This window comes from Trichechus manatus, unplaced genomic scaffold (genome assembly GCF_000243295.1).
Source record: "Trichechus manatus latirostris isolate Lorelei unplaced genomic scaffold, TriManLat1.0 scaffold00014, whole genome shotgun sequence".
In the NCBI taxonomy this organism is placed as follows: domain Eukaryota; kingdom Metazoa; phylum Chordata; class Mammalia; order Sirenia; family Trichechidae; genus Trichechus; species Trichechus manatus.
Genome location: NW_004443950.1, coordinates 6,846,478 through 6,868,493, shown reverse-complemented (window position 1 = coordinate 6,868,493; position 22,016 = coordinate 6,846,478). Strand labels below are relative to the sequence as shown.

The window sequence follows — 22,016 nt, the reverse complement described above, 5'->3', positions numbered from 1 at the left end:
TGACATGTCATGGGGTTGTTAACCAATGTCATAAAACAATATGTGTACTACTGTTTCATGAGAAACTATTTGTTCTGTAAGCCTTCACCTGAAATACAATAAAAAAAAAAAAAACTACAAATATCCCGTAAGAAAAGGTGGGGTTTTTGACAAATAAACATTCAATATAGTAGTAGACGACGTAAGCAAGGTAAATAGAAATGAAACTAGACACCAAGGATTATCAAACAAGAGAAACTGGTTTTAAACAGATATGAATATTTTAAACACATATTCATGATATTTTCTAAAGGGCACGTCACAGTGGAACATTTTGTTGTATTGTGGAGAAAGGGAAAAATGCTCAGAGCATGTTGTGCTAACGTTCTTTATGTTTCAAAAGAACTTGATTAACCAGAGTACTAACAGGAGTTGACAAAACGAGATATATTTCTGATATGATAATCGAATTAACAGTTTGTAGCTCATTATCCACATAACTGACAAAAGTGGATAACCAAATGACAGTCTTCCCTTGACTCTGAAATTCTGTATTTATACAGGGACTGTAGGACAATCAAAATGTGTACTTGGAAGTACACTGCAATTGATGTAAAAAAGAAATACGTAAAACCAGGTTTTGTTAGTTGCTGTTGAGTGGATCCTGATTCACAGCAAAATCATGTGTGCAAAGTAGAACTGCTGCATACAGCTTTTAAAGCTGTGACCTTTTTGGAAATAGATTACCTGGCCTGTTTTTTGAGGTGCCTCTAGTAGGGCTCAAGCCACCAACCTAATTTGGATCATACAGTAGGGGTGTGAACATGGGCAAATCACATTTTTCCTATGGTCAAAAACTCTGATAATAACTTAACTGTGTTACCCACTTCCAATCCTTTAGGATATACTTAAGAGCATTGCAAATTGTCTGCTTTAAAGTACTGTAAAAATGCAGATGGTCATGCCCAAAACTCAGATTTAACACAAATAATCACATTTTCAACTTTTTCAGACATGTTTACTTAATGGGAGGGTGAAAGGATAGATGGACGGTCTGATGGATTAATGGATAAATGAGTTGATAAGAGAGTTCAGAGGAGGAGGATAGCGGGTAGATGGTTTTGTTGAAGAGTGGATATGGGGATGGCTGACTGAATAGATTTTTAGGCATTCTTCCATTTAGATAAATGAAAATCCAAAGACCTGAGTTTTAATCACACCAATAATCACTAGTTATGATCTTGGACAAGTCTCTTAAATTTCCCTATTTTAGTTTCCCCTTATTAAAATAACATTGTTGTTGTTAGGTGCCATGGAGTCAGTTCTAACTCAGAGCTAGCCCACGTGCAACAGAATGAAACACTGCCCAGTCCTGTGTCATCCTCACAATTGTTGTTATGCTTCAGCCCATTGTTACAGCCACTGTGTCAGTCCATCTCATTGAGGGTCTTCCTCTCTTTTGCTGACCCTCTACTTTACCAGATATGATTTCCTTCTCCAGGGACTGGTCCCTCCTAATAACATGTCCAAAGTAAGTGAGACGAAGTCTTGCCATCCTCGCTTCTAAGGAGCATTCTGGCTGTACTTCTCCCAAGACAAATCTGTTCATTCTTCTGGCAGTCCAAGATATATTCAATAACACTACTAACATCAAAAAAAAAAAAAAAAAAAAACTTGCTGGATTTTTGTGAGAATAGCTGGTATGAGAAAGCTTTATTTTTTCCTCTTCTCTCAAGTATCATGATCCCTATAGTGAAGATTTGGAAATGGAGCCTAGCATACCACCAAATGATTAGGAGTAAATGTCAACAGTAGAGCCTGCAACACTGTGAATTTGTATGATTGTGTGTTTCTCCATACCCACCGCGACCCCACCAACAGAACCTAGAAGTCAGCTTAAAAATAAACAGAAAAAAAAAAAAAGAAATTCTGAAAACTCAGCTTTCCCTTTATGTTTTCACACTGTAAATAGATATGTTGGTGTCATGGACTGAATTGTGTCCACCCAAAATATGTGTCAACTTGGTTAGGCCATAAGTCCCAGTATTGTGTGGCTGTCCTCCATTTTGTGATTGTAATTTTATGTTAAAGAGGATTAGGGCAGGATTGTAACAACCTTACTAAAGTCACATCTCTGATCTAATGTAAAGGGAGTTTCCCTGGAGTGTGGCCTGCACCACCTTTTATCTGATGAGAGATAAAAGGAAAGGGAAGCAAGTAGAGAGGGGGACATCATACCACCAAGAAAGAAGCACCGGGAGCAAAGTGCATCCTTTGGACCCAGGGTTCCTGCAAGGAGAAGCTCCTAGTCCAGGGGAAGATTGAGGAGAAGGACCTTCCTCCAGAGCCAACAGGGAGAGAAAGCCTTCCCCTGGAGCTGATGCCCTGAATTTGGACTTCTAACCTATTAGCCTGTGAGAAAATAAATTTCTCTTTGTTAAACTCATCCACTTGTGGTATTTCTGTTATCGCAGCACCAGATGACTAAGACAGTTGGAAATCTGTAGCTATCCTGCATTAACAACAACGTTAATCCTTTCTGAAATAAAACAGAAAATAAACCATTTTTTAGGATATTTTCATCTATTTCTAATCAGAAACAAAAAACCTGCTTTTCAAGTCTTACTAAATCATCCTGGTTACTTATTCATAAATGCAACCTGCAATGATAGCCCTGATATGTTATGATTCTATTTGTGGTAGGCAGAATAGTGGCCCCCCAAAGATATCTATGCCCTAAATCCCAAAACCTGTGGATACATTACCTTACCTGGCAAAAAACGATTTGCAGTTATGATTAAGGATCTTAAAATGGAAATTATTCTCAATCATATGGGTGGGTTCAATCTAATCCCATGGGTCCTAGTGAAAAACCTTTCCAGGTTGTAATTAGTGGGAGATGTAATTAAAGAATAATGATCAGAGAGATGCAACATTGCTAGCTTGGAAGATGGAGGAAGGGGACCACTAGCCAAGGAATATGGCCAGCCTCTAAAAGATGGAAAAGGCAAGGAAACAGATTCTTCCTTCGAGCCTCCGGAATTAACACAGTCAGTCAGGCACCTTGATCTTAGCCTAGACAGACCTGCCATTGGACTTCTGACCTACAGAAATGTAATAAAATAATACATTTGTGTTTTTATCAGCAACTACCTTTGTGGTAAACTGTTATAGTATCAATAAGAAACGGAATACACGTTAGACCAATGCAGTAATAAAATTGTTGAAATGCTGATAAACGTACATACCAGGTAGCTGGTGAACTTGAGTAAACCTTATGTTCCTTACAACTACAATTTTCTTCATTTTGAAAATGAGGGAAGGGTTACTAAATTGCTCTTCAGATGTGTTCTAGCTCAAACAGCCTGTGACTATTTAGAAACATCCTTCCTGTTTCTATAGATAGTTTACATTTTCAATATAATACCATGCATACTACCTCAGAAAATATAGTGTTACCAGCAAGCTACCCACACACATAAGATAACCTGTTCATTCAAGTGCTCAGCCATTTCTTCAAGACCATTAATTGAGAGCATCCCTACACCATGGATATATATACATATTTATATACTATCCATTTTCTATTATTCCAGTTAATCATGGCAATAATCTTTTTAGACATACACAAGTCTCTATTTTACCGATTAAGGAAACTGAAGATTAGAAACTTTAAACAATTGCTGAATACTGAATGTTACAACTAGGAGGTGATGGTGAAAGGATTCAAATTCAGGTTTACCTGTTTCTCAATCCAGTGCTCTTTTTTTTTTAACTTCTTAATAGGGTATATTTTTTGGAGCAGTTTTAGGTTTACATAAAAAGTCTGCAGAAAGTTCAGAGTTCCTGTATGACTCCTCTCCCTTTGCACACGTTTTGTCTTATTATTAACATCTTGCATTTGTTACAACTGATGAACAAATATTAGTACATTATCATTAAGTCCACAGTTTACATTGGGATTCCAAATTTGTGTTGTGTAGTCCAATGGGTTTTGACAAGTACATAACGTCATGTCATGTGTCCAACATTACCGTATCGTACAGAATAGTTTCAATGTCCTAAAAATGCCTTGTGCTCCATTGATTCACCCCATCCCTGACCCCCTGGAAAACACTGATCTTTTTACTCTCTCTACAGTTTTGCTTTTCCAAAATATCATACAGCTGGAATCATACAGTGTATAGCTTTATCAGACTGGCTTCTTTCACTTAGCCATATGCATTGAATTTTCCTCCATGTCTTTTCATAGTTTGATAACTCATTTTTTCTTTATCACTGATTAATATTCCATTGTATGGGTATACCACAGTTTGTTTATCCATTCACCTTTTGAAGGACATCGCAGTTACTTCCAATTTTTGACAATTATGAATAACACTACTATAAGCATTTGTGTGCAGGTTTTTACGTGCACATTCACTTCCAATTTATTTGGGAAAATACGTAGGAGTATGGTTGCCAGATCTTATGGTAAACATATGTTTAGCTTTGTAAGAAACTGCCAGACTGTTTTCCAAAGTGGCGGTACCATTTTGCATTCCCACCAGCAATGAACGAGAGTTTCCGTATGATGAGCGTTCACGTTGCTCCACAGTCTTGCCAGCATTTGACAGGGTCACTGTTTTTGAATTTTAGCTATTCTAATAAGTGTGTTCTCATGCTCTTTCTATTGTTTTATTGTTGTTTTCTAGAACCAAGAATGAGGAAGAATAAAAAACATAGCACAGGGAACCAAATATTTCATTGACAAAACTGTCACGTTTAGTATTTTTGTTTAAACATAAATTTCAGGTATTACCGTTTGTTCAGCAGGACTCTTGTGAAAATTCAAGTCAAGATAAGAGTCATCCTCCCTGTGGCACAGAGCAGAAGCAGAGACCTAGAAACCAGGACCTCTGGAAATCCCTAATACCCAATTAACACCTCAGAGTCCAGGGTCCTACCTTCCCCATGATATCCTTTCCCCAGGATATGATGAAACACACCCTGGGGAAAGGCGAGAAAGTTTCCTTGCAAGCAGAGCAGACCTTTGGGAACTCTAGCAAGCCTAGGAGGTGGAGATAGGAGGGTATGTTTGGGGAGAAGCTGATAACAATGATAAGCTAGAGAATTATTAGATACGCTTTGCAAATCAGAATCTATCAATGGAAAAATATCTATTCAAATGATCATGTATTCGTATTTACCCTGCGAAGAAAGAAAAACCCATAAACTAATACAACCTTCCTTTGTACACTCAACAACACCAATAATATAGCAAATTGATTAGCTTTTTTAACGGATACTCAGTATGTACTTTTGGATATAGGAAAAAGCTCTACTCCACCTCATCTCCTCCTCCCAGAATTTCCATTTCTTCGTGGCAGGAAAATATAGTGAATATGCGCCTCAACAGTTCCTTCATACACTCTGATCATGAGAAAAGTATTAGCTGGCCTGGTGCACTGTGAGGCCACTACTAGATAGATTGGATGGCCCCTTTAACCTTTTTCCTATTAATTAGACATGCTAGTTTTATCTGAAATGAAAAATTCGGAGATCTGCTACACACAGAAAGTAACAGATACCGACTGGAAGAGGAATGGAAGTGATAAAGGAGATTGCATGGGGGCGGGGGGGGGAGATGAGAAAAGACGATATGATTTTTGTATATTATTTATTAAACTGTGGTGTGTTTAAGGAGAGAGAAGAGATTTGGAGCACTTATTAACAGTGGGACAGATTGTCAGACATACAAGAGGTGAACCTAATTTTTAAGAGGTTTGACCGAACAATATAACTATAGACTTAACTTTGGCATAGTATGGAGTGGCTGCATTAAAGAAGTAAGTTGTTGTTCAATTATTTTTGGATGAGAGACTGAGGGTCCTTTGAAAGTGACCCTGTAATGAGATAAAGATTTGATACAGCTCAGCATTGTGCAACTTACTCACCTGTGTGTGTGTGTGTGTATGTGTGTATTTGTGTTTAAGGAACCTGGCAAGTTGGGAAGAATGGGGTTGTGGGGGAGAGGATGGAATGCTGTTGAGGACTTTGCGGCTGAGTTTAGTCACCTGTAGTTAAGTAAAAAGGAGAAAAGAAAAAAAAGTCAGTCTTTATCTCCATGGTACTAAGAGATTGTGGAAGGAAGTAGAGCTGCAAGATCTGTAAGAAGGTCATTTCCACACTTCCGTAAGAGCCACCTCAGTCAGGACTTTGGACCTGAGCAATGGGATAAATAGGAACCCTAAAAGAAAAGTTCTCAAAATATGGTCAACAGACCTGAGGGGATCTCTGAGACCCTCCCAGAGTGTCCATGAGGTAGGTCACAGGTATTTGCTTTTCTCACTGTGTTGACCGTTGTACAAATGGTGTAAACATAATGATGGGTAAAAACGATGCCATATTCATACGAACAAAGTCAGCGGCACCAAGCTACACCAACAGTCATAGCATTCTTCACCACCACACACTCTTAAGATATTTTTTTTTAAAGCAAGTTTCACTTAGGAATGTCTTTGATACAGCAGTAAAAATTATTAATTTTACTTAATCTCAACCCTGGTGGCACAGTAGTTAAGAGTTTAGCTGCTAATGAAAAGGTTAGCAGTTGGAATCCATCAGGCACTCCTTGGAAACTCTGTGGGGCAGTTCTACTCTGTCTTATAGGGTCGCTATGAGTAGGAATGGACTCAACAGCAGTGGGTTTGGTTTTTGGTTTAATCTCAAACCTGAGTATATGTTTGTTTTAATAGATTGTGTAATGAAATAGGAAATGCACATAAATAACTCAAGGAAAAAAAGATGTGATTGAGTTGCAAGCTGAACTAGCAATACCACTTCTTGAAAGAATGACTGTTAGACAAACTGTGGCTATTCAGACTTCAGTATTCTGCATATATCCTATCAAAAATAAAGTAACCCATCAGTTCAAAGATAGCCAACAATATTTGTTGCTAATGACAATATGTGAGCTTACTACCAAAAATTAGAATCTTAGAAAGCCTGTATCTGCCACTGTGAGTTTAACAGCTTCAAGATACTTGAAGAGTTTTCTGATGAGACTGCTGATAGCATTACTGATGTGATTTTTGTTTTAATATTATATAACAAAATTTAAAAGATCTAACACAATAAACTAATATTTTCCAAATGATCAATGTATGATATTAGAAAATCATTAATTGGTAAAAGATCCATTCAAAGTGCCAGAAAGACCAATGAATTTATAAATTTATAAAAATTTACTGATATGGTGTCAGATTCAACGTTATAACTAGCTTTAAAGAAACTACCAATTGTGGAAATTTTGATGTGAAATCAAAGATGAATATCCACAATTATTTGAAAAGTTTATTAAAATATTCATCCTTTGTCCAACTGCATATTTGTGTGAGACTGAATTTTCTTCATCTACTTGAATGAAAACAATATATTGCAACAGACTGGATGCAGAAGCAGATCTAAGAATCCAGCAGTCATCTATAAGCCAGACATTAAAGAGATTTTCTAAAATTTACAACAATATCACTCTTCCCATTTTTTTTTTTTTGGCTTTGAAAAAAATGTAATTATTTTTATTAAAATATGTTATTTACGTAACATGATATAGGCTTACTATGGCTATTTTGAAATGACAAATCTTTTAGAAATTGTCTCAGCTTTCTGAATTGTCTCAGAATTTCTAATACGGCAAATATTAATAACTATAATTCACATAAACAAAAGCTTTTGGGGGTTGTCAATAAGTTTTAAGAGTATAGAGGAGTCCTGCCAACAAAAAAATTGAGAACCACTTATATAAATTTAATCTAATTTTACCCCAATAAAGTTGATTTTAAAAAATAAATGTGATTTAATAGTGTAGAAATAGGCTGTTGATCTGGCATATCTGGAGTATGAGACAGAGGAAGAGAGAGCAGAGAGTGGTCTATATGGTGAAAAGAGAAAAGAGGAAAGAAAATAAAAATGAATGGATTCCAGAAAACAATATGCGTTAACAACTTAATGTGTGCCAGACACTGTGCTTGGAACCTTCCCACAAAATATCCCATTTCACATATCCTGTGAGAAAAACAAGAGTAACAGTCATTCTTAATTGGATTCTTTCTATGTATTGGATGAGCAGATAGGAAAACAATCACCTGTCCAACCTATATACCTTGCAGGGTCTGAGGATGGGGAATAATATATTACCTGATCTTTAGTTTTCTAAGGAATAACGGTATCAAATTCTTTAACTAAAATTACATGATGAACAAGGGCAGAATCACAATTCAGTTCCATGATCAAGGGTACTCATTATATAGTCTATGATAATGTATTCTGATAAAGGTATTATTCCCATTTCACAGATGCGAAGATGAGGATTTGAGAGGATGTAGAACTCTCCCAAGGTCTGATGGCTGGTTAGTTGGAGGGCAGGAAATTAAGCCCATTTAGGCCCCCACCTTCCCACATGGGCTCTGAAGCATTTACTGATGTTGTTTCTAGACATAAATTTTTGTAACTGCATGATTTGTAAAATTACAGAACATGGTATCAATTCTGACTCAGTTCTCCAGAGACAAATGAAATATGTGGCTGGAATTGTCCACGGAATGTAATAAAGTCTCCATTTCCATTGCGTGTTCACCCGGCTCAAAAAACTTGAGAGATTTTCTTCATAATAACACAGAGAAAAGCCAGGTCTTTGATAAAACAGCTTTCCAGAAGATCAATACCATGGATGACTCTAAGAAAATAAAGAGCATACATCTCTATATATTTCCCAAGCAAATTTAGTGTAAACTATCACTTCTTAATGATACTCTTAGTATTACAAAAGGAATTCAAATTTACTGTAGAAAAACTGGCAAATAAATAACCATTCAAGGAAAAATAAACATTGACCCACCCAAACGTTATCACCTCTGTTAATTATTTATATACAAAACAAAACAAAAAATCTGTTGCCTTCAAGTTGATTCCAACTCATAGTGACCCTATAGGACAGAGTACAACTGCCCTATAGGGTTTCCAAGGCTGTAGTCTTTATGGAAGCCGACTGCCACATCTTTCTTCCACGGAGCAGATGGTGGGTATGGACCGCCAGCTTTTATGTTAGCAGCCGAGCGCTCAACCATTGCGCCCAGGGTTCCTCAAACCAAACCCATTGCTGTAGAATCAATTCTGACTCATAGTAACACTATATATAGGACAGGGTTTCAAAGGCTGAATCTTTACAGAAGCAGACTGCCACATCTTTCTCCGGCAGAGCAGCTAGTGAGTTTGAACAAACAACCTTTCGGTTACAGCCAAGTGCTTAACCACTGTACCACCAGGGCTCCTTAATTGTATACAGCAGTATGTAAAGAAAAAAAGAGTTATACTACCCTTAAGATCACGTTGTAGATACAATTTTGCATCCTGCTTTTCTCAATTTATTTTATTATATGATGATGATGTCAAATTTTATGTGTAATTTTTAGATAAGATAAAGTTAAAATGATTTTTATAAATGTGATTTTTAACGTTCTACATTGATGAGATGAACTGTAATTTTCATAACGTTTTCCACTATTGCTTTATTTTGAGCAAAAATTTATTTTTTCATGCTTATGACTAATTTCCTGACCAATTTCATTGATCCAGAAGCTATAAAATGGGGAATCTTTCACAAGGAAAAAATTCAAAATCCAGAAGAGGTTATAAATGCTTTTTGTAAACCTCGATTTCCAGAAATCATGCATAAATTTATGTAATTTGGCAAAATATATTTGCCCATTTTCCAATAGTTGGGAAATGAGTAACAAAGCTCATTGACAATTAATGAAATATACTAATGGTGTCATATATCTAGCAAATAATTACTTATAAATGTTACAAATACTATCGTATATATTGCTTCATTTGGTTTGTACCACAACTCTGGCAGATTACTTATTATATAAACAAAGAGTTGCATCCAGTCGACTCTGACTCACGGCAACTCCACGTGTGTCAAAGTAGAACTGTGCTCCGTAGGGTTTTCAATGACTGATTTTTTGGAAGTAGATCACTAGCCTTACACACAAGGTGCCTCAGGTACAGCAGAACCCCCAACCTTTCAGTTAGCAGCTGAGCATGTTTACCATTTGCGCCACCCAGGGACTGCAGTTATTATATACATCCCCATCATTTAGCTGCTGGGAATGAAAGAAATAAGGTGTCTTGAAGATTTGAACCCAGGTCTTTTAATTCCAAACGTAGCTCTTTTCACTCCCCACACAGCAAAACACTTGACAACTTTGTATTGTATGAAGACCATTATCTGAATTGAAATTAGTTCAGAATTCATGCCCTCACTCAATCTTTAGTCCTTGGGTTCATCAGTGATAATTTTACTCTTAATAACCAACACAAGTAGCAGCACAGTGTTAGGGAGAGGAAGGATAGGGTTTTTTAAACCTGGGTTTAAAAGATTCAATGCATGACTACAGGAAACGCATGTAACACTTGTCTGAATTTGATGCATTTTTAAAAATTTTTTTTTATTGTACTTTTAGATGAAGGTTTACAGAGCCAATAGTTTCTCATTAAATAGGCAGTACACATATTGTTTTATGACATTGGTTAACAACCCCATGACATAATACTCTCCCGTCGAGGATGTTTTTATTTTTTTTGGTGAAAATATACATAGCCAAAGATACACCATTTCAAAAATTTCTACATGTACAATTCAGTGACATCGATTACATTCTTCCAGTTGTGCTGCTATTCTCACTATCATTTTCCAAATTATTCAATCACCATTATCTTCAGCTCACTGCCCCCTAGGCTTCTCATCAAACCTTTTGAGTTGCTGTTGTCAATATGATCTCACATAGATAATTCTTTTTTTTTTTTTGTACCTTAGATGAAGGTTTACAGAACAAATAGTTTTCATTAAACAGTTAGTACACATATTGCCCTATGACAGTGGTTAACAACCCCACAACATGTCAACACTGTCCTTACTCAACCTTGGGTTCCCTATCACCAGTTTCCTGTCCCTCCTGCCTTCTAGCCCTTGTCCCTGGACTGCTGGGCCTCATTAGTCTTGTTTTGTTTCATGGGGCTGTCCAATCCCCAGCTGAATGGTGAACCTCGGGAGTGACTTCACCACTGAGCTAAAACGGTGTCCGGGGGCCATACTCCAGTCTCTGTCAGGCCAGTAGATCCAGTCTTTTTTCTGTGAGTTAGAATTTTGTTCTACATCCTTCTCCAGCTCTGTCCAGGACCCTCTGTTGTGATCCCGGTTAGAGCAGTCAGTGGTGGTAGTCAGGCACCATCTAGCTGTACTGGACTCAGTTTGGTGGAGGCCATGGTGGCTGCGGTCCATTAGTCCTTTGGACTAATCTTTTCCTTGTATCATGTTCTCTTCATTATCCCTTGCTCCTGAAGGCGTGAGACCAGTGGAGTATCTTAGGTGGCTGCTCACAGGCTTTTTAAGACCCCAGATGCCACTCACCAAGGTAGAATGTAGAACATTGTCTTTATAAACTGTGTTATGCCAGTTGAGCTAGATGTTCCCCGAGACCATGGTCCCCACAGTCCTCCTGATGCATTTTTTTTTTACAAATGGGGAAACAAACTTTCTCTCTGGGCTCTTGTGAGTTTTAAATGAAATACTATATAAACTGCATGCAACAGAGCTACACATTTGTTTCCTACCCAAAATGTCCTTCTTTGAAGCAAACTTAATGATTTGCACATTAAAGCAATTCTTCAGAGACTCTGGATACTTATCTTAAATCACAAGTGAACATTATCTCACGTTATTACGAACCCCTGGGAATCTAGATGGCTACAGGAAATAGGAACGAACACATTTTATTAGAGAAGTATACACTTTAGCCAGCATCACGAGTGAAAACACAGATTGCTGGGCCCTACCCAGCAATTTTAGGGTGCAGCTCAAAATCTGCATTTCTAAAAAAGTTCCCAAATGATGTTAATGTTGTTGGTCCAGGGACTTCCTTTGAGGACTACTGACCTAGAGATCAAAAAGCCATTTCTTCCTGTGATTTTTTTTTTTCATCCTGAAATATACTAAGTGAAATGAATTTATTTGATAAAGTCAAATGCAGTTTAAAAACAAAAATAGTTCACACTGTTTCTACTAGGGAAAAATCAATTTTAGGTTCCAAACATGCTTTAAGAACTTTGAAGCATTTATGTCCTGAACACTAAAACACTTAGTTATGTAGAAACATTCATTCATTCAATAAATATGTATAGTGCTTCTACTGGGTGCCCAACACACAAGTTCTCATCCCATCCTCTTGTTATGAGATATAGCAGATTCACACTGTTCTTACAGAGTTAAGCATCAGGTCAAAGTTACCTGCTCACCTCATCCACAAGCACCTGAAATTTTTATTAAAGACAAAGTAAACTTCTCTAGCCTGGACCTCCAACCTCACTACTGTAAGTTGCTGAAAATAATAAGTCTGCCAGATATCATTAGTGCATGCTCAGGTGAAGGTTAAAGAGCATCATACTCAAAAAATTACACTTATAAATATACAGGACCTTGGTGATTGATGGAGAGATATAATCAGGATAAATGAGTATTAGTTTCCATTAAAAAACAAGAAGAGCTATAAACTCTTAAAATGGAAGGCCTTCTTATAGATGCATGCAGGCATTTTTCTCTGCTGCAACTCTAACTAAAATCCCACCATCTATTTTTAACATCTCTGCCTGTTGGGGCAAGGAAACAATTTAACATAAAGAGCTGTTAGTTGTCTTGAGGAAGATTATTTGTAAGACACCCTTAATGTACAATTTCCATAGAGTTGCTAATTGTCCCTTACTTTAAAATTCCTTGTTCTGAGAATGAGATGCATTTGGTAATGCAAATATCAACCAAGCAAGGATACTGCTCTGCATTACCATCCAATTATTATTCAGTCATAATTAATACGCTTCTAAAATAAAGTGTTGACAGTACTCGCATTCAAATACATAGCATATGTTTATAGTCTCACACACTGAGGTACACACATAATTACAATATATGTGTGAGACCAATTGCAGAGGTAGCCCAAGGAGCGTGCTTACACTAATTGAAAACTACCACTGTCCAATTAAAGCAGGTGAGACCATGGGGGGCAACACTGTCAAATGACTATCACACATGGCCGGGCTGATTAAATAACAACACAAAATACAGTAAAAAGAGCAATCGAAGTTTTTGTTGTAATTGTTTAATAGAACACTAAGATGCTAATGGAAAATCAGGATGCTCACGGTTTATCCTTACTCCAGTCAAGACTTGATCTTAATGGAATAATGTATCGTTATAGAACAAAACTTAATAGCTCAAGGGCACAAGGCTCACCTTTCACCAAAATCAAGCCAACATTTGGTGAAGAAGAATTATATTTACTTGTAGCGATGTCCTATTGATGTCTTTAGTTAACGAAAGAAAAGAAGGCTCCATTAGATTGTTTCGTTTTTACTTTTCTCTGTTTCAGCTCATTAGGAAATAATTAATGCACTCATGTGTAATTATAGAGGAATCACCCCACACTTATTTCAAAGCGTCATGTAACATGATTTTCAAGGGGAGTTTAAACTAGAGTCTTCCTTCTACAAAAGCACACTACGTTGTGCTAGAAAGAAAATGTATGTCATGACATGATAAAATCAAGGCTAACCGTTAAAAGCAAGTAAACCACTTAACTCTTTAAATTATATGATTTCTGGTTTTAGTCAGGTGGCAAAGCAAAGCATAATTTTGCTGAAGATAATTCAAAAACAGTTGCAGCAGTACATCAATAGGGAACTGCCAGAAATTCAAGATGGATTCAGAAGAGGACTTGGAAGGAGGGACAACATTGCTGATGTCAGATGGATCTTGGCTGAAAGCAGAGAATTCCAGAAATGGTCTGAAGGTCACAACCTTGAAAACCCTATGGAGCAGTTCTCTGCACACATGGGGTTGCCATGAGTTGGAATCGATTGGAAGGCAACTAGTAACAATAACATGTGCCACGTGGGAGTCCCTGGGTGGTGCAAAAGATCAACACGCTTCGCTGCTAACCAAAATTTTGGAGATTCGAGTCCACCCAGAGGCACCTCAGAAAAAAGTCTGGCAATCTACTGCTGAGAAATCAGCCTTTGAAAACCCTATGGAGCACAGTTCTACTCTGACACGTGTAGGTTTGCCAAGAGTCAGCTAGACTCAGTGGCAACTGGCTTCTGTATGTCATGTATTATTATTCTCGAGTAGTTCTTATTATTGTCATCTAATATAAGAGAAATCTGAGACACAAAAGAATTTATTAAACTGTTCCAGTGCACACAAGCTATTAAGAGGCAGAGCCATGGAGTATTGGTCTTGGACCCCAAAGACGTATCATTCTTTCCTATTCCACATAAGTAATTATTCTATTTTTTCTTCTGAACTCTCTTGGTAAGCCCATGGGAGTGGAAACAAAATCTGTGTTCTAAATATGGGAAGGAGGAACCAGAAAGAATACTTTGTTGAGAATTGATCCTTTGGCAGATGATTTAAATCACAAGCCAACAAGTGGGAGAACAATATTTGAACCCAAGTGCGTATGACAGCAGCTCATTCATTTCCAATTTCTCACATTCTTTCCCAATGTCTTCGGTTTCATTTACAGACGGTTTTGTTTCCTGTCTTTGTAACACCTTCCAAATTAACACCCTGTGTCCTTGTTAGCTGTTTCTTTTAAAGGGTTGACTCTTGAAATCACCAAACAGATGAAAAGCATTAGGTGGTAGAAGGACATTTTATGTCCTTAGGTTTCTGTGACACCTGACAGATGGAACATACGCCCACGAACGACCCAGTATTTAAACAATCAATCGTTGGCTATGAAACAGGGATTGCCAGGATGTGGTGTGATCATTTACAAAAAAAGAACTATTGAGGGATTTATAATTTTGATTTAATATTTCCTTTGTGAGCCCACATAAGTTCATTAATAGCAATGACAATTATACGTAGACACACACTGCAGACTAGCATCTAGGGTGTACTGAATAAATGTTGAGGTCTGGGAGGAAAAAAATGGTTATGAAAGGTCTCATTTAAGATGTTATGCACTTTTTATTTGAAGTAGCTAATGACCGCCATTGAACTCTGCCATTAATACTTTCCGCGGTAATTTCCAGGATAAAGAATAAAAACCAACAGAAGCATTAGAAGGCACTTGATCTACATGAGCTATCACTTGTGATCGGAGTGCCCCGCCAATTAGCCTTGGAGATAATTCAGATGTATTTCTCTCCTCTCTTCACTTCTGCCTCAATTTCCTTGGCATGTAATTCCTTATCATGGTAGAGTAGAAAGAGTATGGGTTTTGGAATCACTCATTTCTGGACTCCAAACCTGGGTTCATGATTTAAACGTCATGTGACTTAGACAAATAAGTTTACTTACAGTTACAAATCAGCACCTGCATGGGAAAAAGAATATAAATTATATATCTATTAGACAGATATATAAATTATCTATCTATCTGATAGATACATAAATCATCTATCTGTTTTGATAGATAGATATCATTGCTATCATAACATTCTATTATGTATAAGATTTCCATGAGTAGGAGTGGACTTGACAGCAGCTATCTAACAATATGATAAAACTCATTGTGAGTTTTATATTAAGAAGAAGTATATATATATAACATGAATGATAGAAGTGATCTGTGACAAAAATCATGCTGTATGATCAACCACCACTCATCTTTCAGTTTGTTGTACTGTGGTAACTTGCTGGAAGTTATGTCACTAGTATATCAAATACCAGCAGGGTCACCCATGGTGGACAGGTTTCAGTAGAGCATCCAGGCTAAGAAAAACTAGGAAGAAAGGCCTGGCAATTTATTTCCAGAAACTAGCCAGTGAAAATCTTATGGATCACAGGAGAACATTGTCTGACTTGTTTGCCTTGGACACGTCATCAAGAGGGATTGATTGCTATAGAAAGACAACATGTTTGGCAAAGTAGAGGGCCAACGAAGGTATGGGAGACACTCAGTAAGATACAATCACACAGCAGCCACGATAATGGACTGGAACATGCTGGCAACTGTGAGGATGATACAGGATCGGGGAATGTTTCATTCTATTATACGTAGGTCTCCATGAGTAGGAGGTGACTTGACAGCAGCTTTCTATCTAATTATATGATATAACTCAGTATGAGTTTTATATTAAGTAGAAGTACGTCTATCAATTGGCAATAGCAGGTGCATAAAAAATGTGACTATACGTATATTTTTCTCTGATTCATCAAATATTATTTTATTTCTACTTTCATATGTCTTTCAATATAAAACTCATCATACACACATATATATTCCTGCATACATAATGCATATATAGAGATTTTAATCTTAAATCATAGGCCCTTTATATATGATTTCTTGTAAACGTACTCTAAAATTTTATTCAAAATAATGTTAACACTACAATTATGATTTTGGTTACATGTATACCCTCCAGTCATTCAAATATGAAAATGTTTATAAAGTTAATAATTCCATGAAAGTCACTTCATTCACACATCTTGTGATTTGTTTTATGATGAGCTGTACTCTTCAAAGCTAGGCTTTCTATGTTACTCACATCATGCCTAAGTTTGGCATCTAGTGGCACCTGATGGACAACTCTTCCAGGCCAGACCTTGTTCAGCTCTGTGGGAGGGGCAAGTTTCTGTGGCAAAGCTTCAGGAGAGCCCTTGGGAGTATGAGCAGCCTGTGAACCTACAGGGCCTGTAACACAGTGCTGGAGCCTCACTGTTACCAGATTTACATGTTTTTGTGTCAGATCTTGTTTGACCAAAGGGTTATGCTACTTAAAAATATTTGAAAATCATTGCTCCGAATACTCTATTAACCTACTCCCAGTGAGTCGATTCCAACTCATAGAGTAAAATTGCCCCATAGGGTTTCCAAGACTGTAATCTTTACAGAAGCAGACTGCCACATCTTTCCCCCACAGAACGGCTGGTAGGTTTGAACCACCGACCTTTTAGTTAGCAGTCACCACCAAGCCACCAGGGCTTCTGAATACTTTATTACCTACTGAATATTACCTAAGACCATACGAGAGCTCCATTGCAATATCACGTGTAACCAGCCCTTCCCTTTAATAGAGTTAGTTCCACTGAGTTGCACTTTGCTCGAAATAGTTGCACTTTTGTGACCTACATTAAGGAATGTTAGAGATTAAGTCCTATGAAATGCCTCACTGTGGTATTACAAGGTTGGAGTTGAGGACATTGATCATTATATTGCATAGTGTTCTGTAAGAGAGAAAACGCTTAGGTGAAAATAACTATTCCATTATTTCTCAAGATGAATTAGTTTATCTCATGGATATTCTGATTTGTACTACAAATCTGCTTTTCCACTTCTCACTTGATATTAGCTAGTGAAAAGTCAAATTGTTGACCATAGCAGTAGCAAGTTTAAACAATTGTATTATATAATATTGTGTATTAAGGAGCCCTGGTGGCACAATGGTTAAATTCTAGGCTGCTAACTGAAAGGTTGGAGGTTCAAACCCACCAGCTACTCCACAGGAGAAAAGACCTGGTGAACTGTTCCCATAAAGATTACAGCCTGCCAAACAGGGCTTCCGACCAGTTCATTGATTTTTAACAAGTTCCCAGGTGATGCTAATGTTGCTGGTTAGGGACCAATTCTGAGAACCACTAACAGAGCAATGGTTCTCAAAAATGTTTTATACATAAGAATCACCTGAGGATCTCGTTAAACTGTAGATTCTGATTCAGTATATCTGGGGTTGAAATGCAAATTCTCAGCAGGGATTTGAACCAGAATAAACCAGTTCAAAGCCCTGCTAGGAAACCCTTTGGGGCAGTTCTATTTGGTCCTGTAAGGTCCCATGAGTCAGAATCGACTTGATGGCAGTGGGTTATGAATCGGGATAGACTCAATGAAATGCAACAACACCGTGTCTTAGCTAAATCATCTGTGCACTCTGCTCTACATTTGTTTTCCTTCTTTCATGAATTTTCTTTTTCATGACTTTTTTCTCAACCGTCACTAATTTGTGTATTCCTGCTTTTCTTTTTATGTATTTCCTTTGTTTTATTTTGAAAAGATCTATTTTCATCTGTGGTAAGCTTTAGTCTGCTGAGGTAAATAAAGCAAACCTGCTTTTGAGTTATTAAAATACATGCTCACCACATGAATATACTAATCATACATTATGTAATGTGCTATTTATAATTTTACCTTGATCAAGGAATGTGGTCACTTCTAAGACAAGAGATAAGGAGGCACGTGCCTAGTACAACTCTGGGTGGTGCGAACAGTTAACATGCTCAGTTGCTAACTGAAAGGTTGGAGGTGACTTAGAAGAAAGGTCTGGCAAGCTACTTCCAAAAGAATCAGCCACTGAAGACCCTATGGAGCACAGTTCTGCTCTGACGCACATAAATAGGGTCACAATGAGTTGGAATCAACTTGATGACAACTGGTATAGTGTACCCCTTGACTGTCCTGGATAATTGTATCTATTGTGTCCCTGCATCCCATCCCTTCTCTATCACTTCCTGCTGTCTCTTGTCCAACTCTGATGGAGCCAAGACAGTAAACCCAGCAATGACTGGCCTGATTTTCTGACCCCTCCCCTGCCCACTGGCTATTCTATTAATGAACCTAGTAACAGTCAATGGGTGAGGGTTGACATCCTTTTTAATGAACAAATGGAAATAACACTGCATTTTACAGACATTATAGAAGTGAATGATATGAGAACTTTTCTGGAACATGTTTAAGGTATAGTAGCCACTATGTCAAATATGCTTTCTCCATTTATGTTCCAAGAAGCCTATATATTTGGACCTAAGAAGGCATACTACAGATTTAGAAACAGGACATCTATGAAGAGGCAGACATTTGTTCAAATATATGCATTAGAAAGCCCTTTAAGAGCACTTGCAATTTTTTTTAGATTTAAACTGTGGTCAGGTACTATACTATGCACTTTTGATATATAAACTCATATATCAATGTTGAGCCTTGATTTTTTAATGTGTACAGTGGGTCTAAGGTTACATATCCAGTAGCTTTATTTCAACCAAGCCACCTAACTCCAGAACTCCTGCTGCAGGACCATGTGACTACAATAAAACTTTTCTGACTGCAAAAGTTTATGCTAGATGTTTTCATTCTCAACTATCTCATCAGGGGCTGGTTGTTCACCCTCGTGGATCTGATATTCTTGGGAATAAATCTCTTATACGTAGCTAATCCGCAGGAATTTTCAATAAATTGACAAATTGAGAAATCTTTTGAAAATCATGCCTTATTTTTTTAACAAGGGAGGGAAGTCAATTAGTCAATCAATAGACTGATGCATGCAATACCTATGTCAATTGCATGACTCAGTCAAAAGTCAAAATGCAATAAAGTATGATTATAGGTGTGATGCAATTCATTACTTCTGTGTGTAGCCTTTCTAGCCCCTACCCAGGTGACTGGGCGGCACTGTGCAAATAATTGTGGCCCAGCGAGAGGATTGGTCAGTTTGCCTTAAAAGAGAGCCAACTCCAGAGCAGAGATGAGAGCCCACCACCACCAAGGAGGGCGGCCGGCGGCAGACGGCACAGTGGGCTTGCAGGCCCGTGGAGTGAGAAAGCTGAGTGCCTTTTGGGTAGAGAATGAAGGCCAGGGAGAAGCCTTCACCTGACCCACGAATATGGGACTTGCCAGCCTCCAAAACTGCATGAGCCATTTCCTTTATACAGTTCTGTGAGACATTGCAGCAAATGAGGGAACCCAAAGACTGGAGGGAGAATGCTGAGGGGAGAGGGAGTAGTTGATGTTAGAGATGATGGAGTGGTACAGCAGCTTGGAAAAGCTGGACATGTGGGACATCTTTAACCTCTGCCTCATAGGAACCAGCTTTGTGCTGATCCTTATAAATTGTTTGATAGGTCAGGTACACATCTGTAAAGTCCTTTCTTCTATGACTCTGTTCCATAACACATATGTGCCAGGAATAACATTTAAACAGAATGGTGGTCGTTAATCATTTTGTAATCACAGTGGTGATTAAAAACGACTGCTTAAAAACAACTGCTTATTTAAATTTGCATTATGCAGTGCCAAGCGCAACGAGAAATGTTTAAAAGGGGATAAAATGTAAGAACGGTAAGAGTAAAAATCTTATTAATGTGAGTTAATTGCCCAGGAGATTTTTGCCAAAATTAGAAGAAATAAAAAAATACACACACGTACCTATATACCTATATATTTTTTAAAGGAGAAATGCAAAGTTATTACATTCAAGTGCATATGAGATATGGATGCAAGTTAACCCACTGTTGCTAGGAGGTACTCAGCTTTGAGGAAAGGCCAAGAATCATTTGTAATTAGCACATTAAGTCACTGACATTTGCTTATACTACAATCAGATGGCTTATTTGTCAATGCACCCTTGAAAAGAGTTTAGAACTAGCTTTTTTTTTTTTTTTTACGCCAAAAGGACTATGAGTTTACAACTCTGAACTGACCTTTGGAATTCTGAATTCATCACTCACAAACTTTAGGTGACACTTGCTTTGGGCTTAGAATGTGTACTGAACATGGTGTGGACTTTTTATTCCATAAAAATAAACCATAAACACTTTCTTGATCCTGGTAAAATAACGTCCAGATTTAAAATAACAACTAAAGTAAGAGTTTGTACTACATCATTCCTTTCTCCATGGACCATTAAGGATTTTCTAGCTACAGTTTTGTCTAGCTAAGAAAAGTGGTCTCTAGGTATTTGACTGCAACAAAAAGCAAAAAAAGAAATCAGGCCCTAAATGTCACCCCACCACGAAATTCCTGACTTCGTTCTTTATTACATGGCTTGAGTAGCCCAAGAGACAAAATCTAAGCTTTCAAAAGAGCCTGATTTGCTTCCAGCTGGGTGTGACTAGCTAAATGCATATTTAGCCACACCCTGGAATTTTAACCCAGCTGTCAAGATAGTCACATCAAACAGAGTATTTACTGGGGCATTTTCTGTGTATTTGATTATACCAATTTGAAATTTTGAGATATACATGTATAGTAATAAAGTCTCACTTAAAATGAAAGTTGAAATAATGAAAACTTTATTAACATTCATTAGGAATCACGCGGTTTCAGGGATTGCTGCTGAGTGACAGGCAAGGGGCTCTCTTCACACTGCTCAGTCATTTTTGCTGGCTACTAGAAAAACCCAGCTGCGGTTGAGTCCATTCCTGTTCAGGGCAAACCCATGTGTTGCAGAGTTGAACGGGGCTCTATAGGGTTTCCAACGCTGTGGCCTTTCAGAAGTAGATAGCCAGGTCTTTCTTCAGAGGCGCCTCTGGGTGGTTACAATCCCCGACCTTTTGGTTACGAGTCCAGCACTTAACTATTTTCACCACCCAGGGGTCGTCATGAGTCGGAATTGACTAGACAGCAATTGTCAGAAAACCCACTTTCCACTGTCTGTAATTGTGAACTACAATGTCGTCTGGGTCACCAAAAGGTCTATGAGGGATTTTGCTTACAGTAAGAGTGGTAAATGCGAAACAAAAAAGCACAAAAATGTAACCTACCATTTTAAGATTCCCTTTTTCAAAAATCTGTTATTAAATTATTTTTTCATTTGTCCTCATAACTTCTATTATTGATTACCCCTTCCTCCCGTCACTGTGCTGCTTCTTTTTATTTTTATTTTTAATTTTTAATTGTACTTTAGATAAATGTTTACAGAACAAATAGTTTCTCATTAAACAGTTAGTACACATTGTTTTATGACAATGGTTAACAACCCCACGACATGTCAACGTTGTCCCTTCTCAACCATGGGTTCCCTATCACCAGCTTTCCTGTCCCCTCCTACCTTCTAGTCCTTGTCCCTGGGCTGTTGTGCCTCATTAGTCTCATTTTGTTTTATGGGGCTGTCTAATCTTTGGCTAAATGGTGAACCTCAGGAGTGGCTTCATTACTGAGCTAAAAGGGTGTCTGGGGGCCATTCTCTGGGGGTTTCTCCAGTCTCTGTCAGGCCAGTAA

At 37.7% G+C, this 22,016-nt stretch overlaps 1 protein-coding gene across 2 annotated transcripts in view; it reads right to left on the bottom strand.

Annotated features, from left to right (window-relative positions):
* CDH8 (cadherin 8) overlaps nucleotides 1-22,016 on the bottom strand; it is a 392,145-nt gene that overhangs the window by 250,017 nt on the left and 120,112 nt on the right. The window lies entirely within an intron of this gene.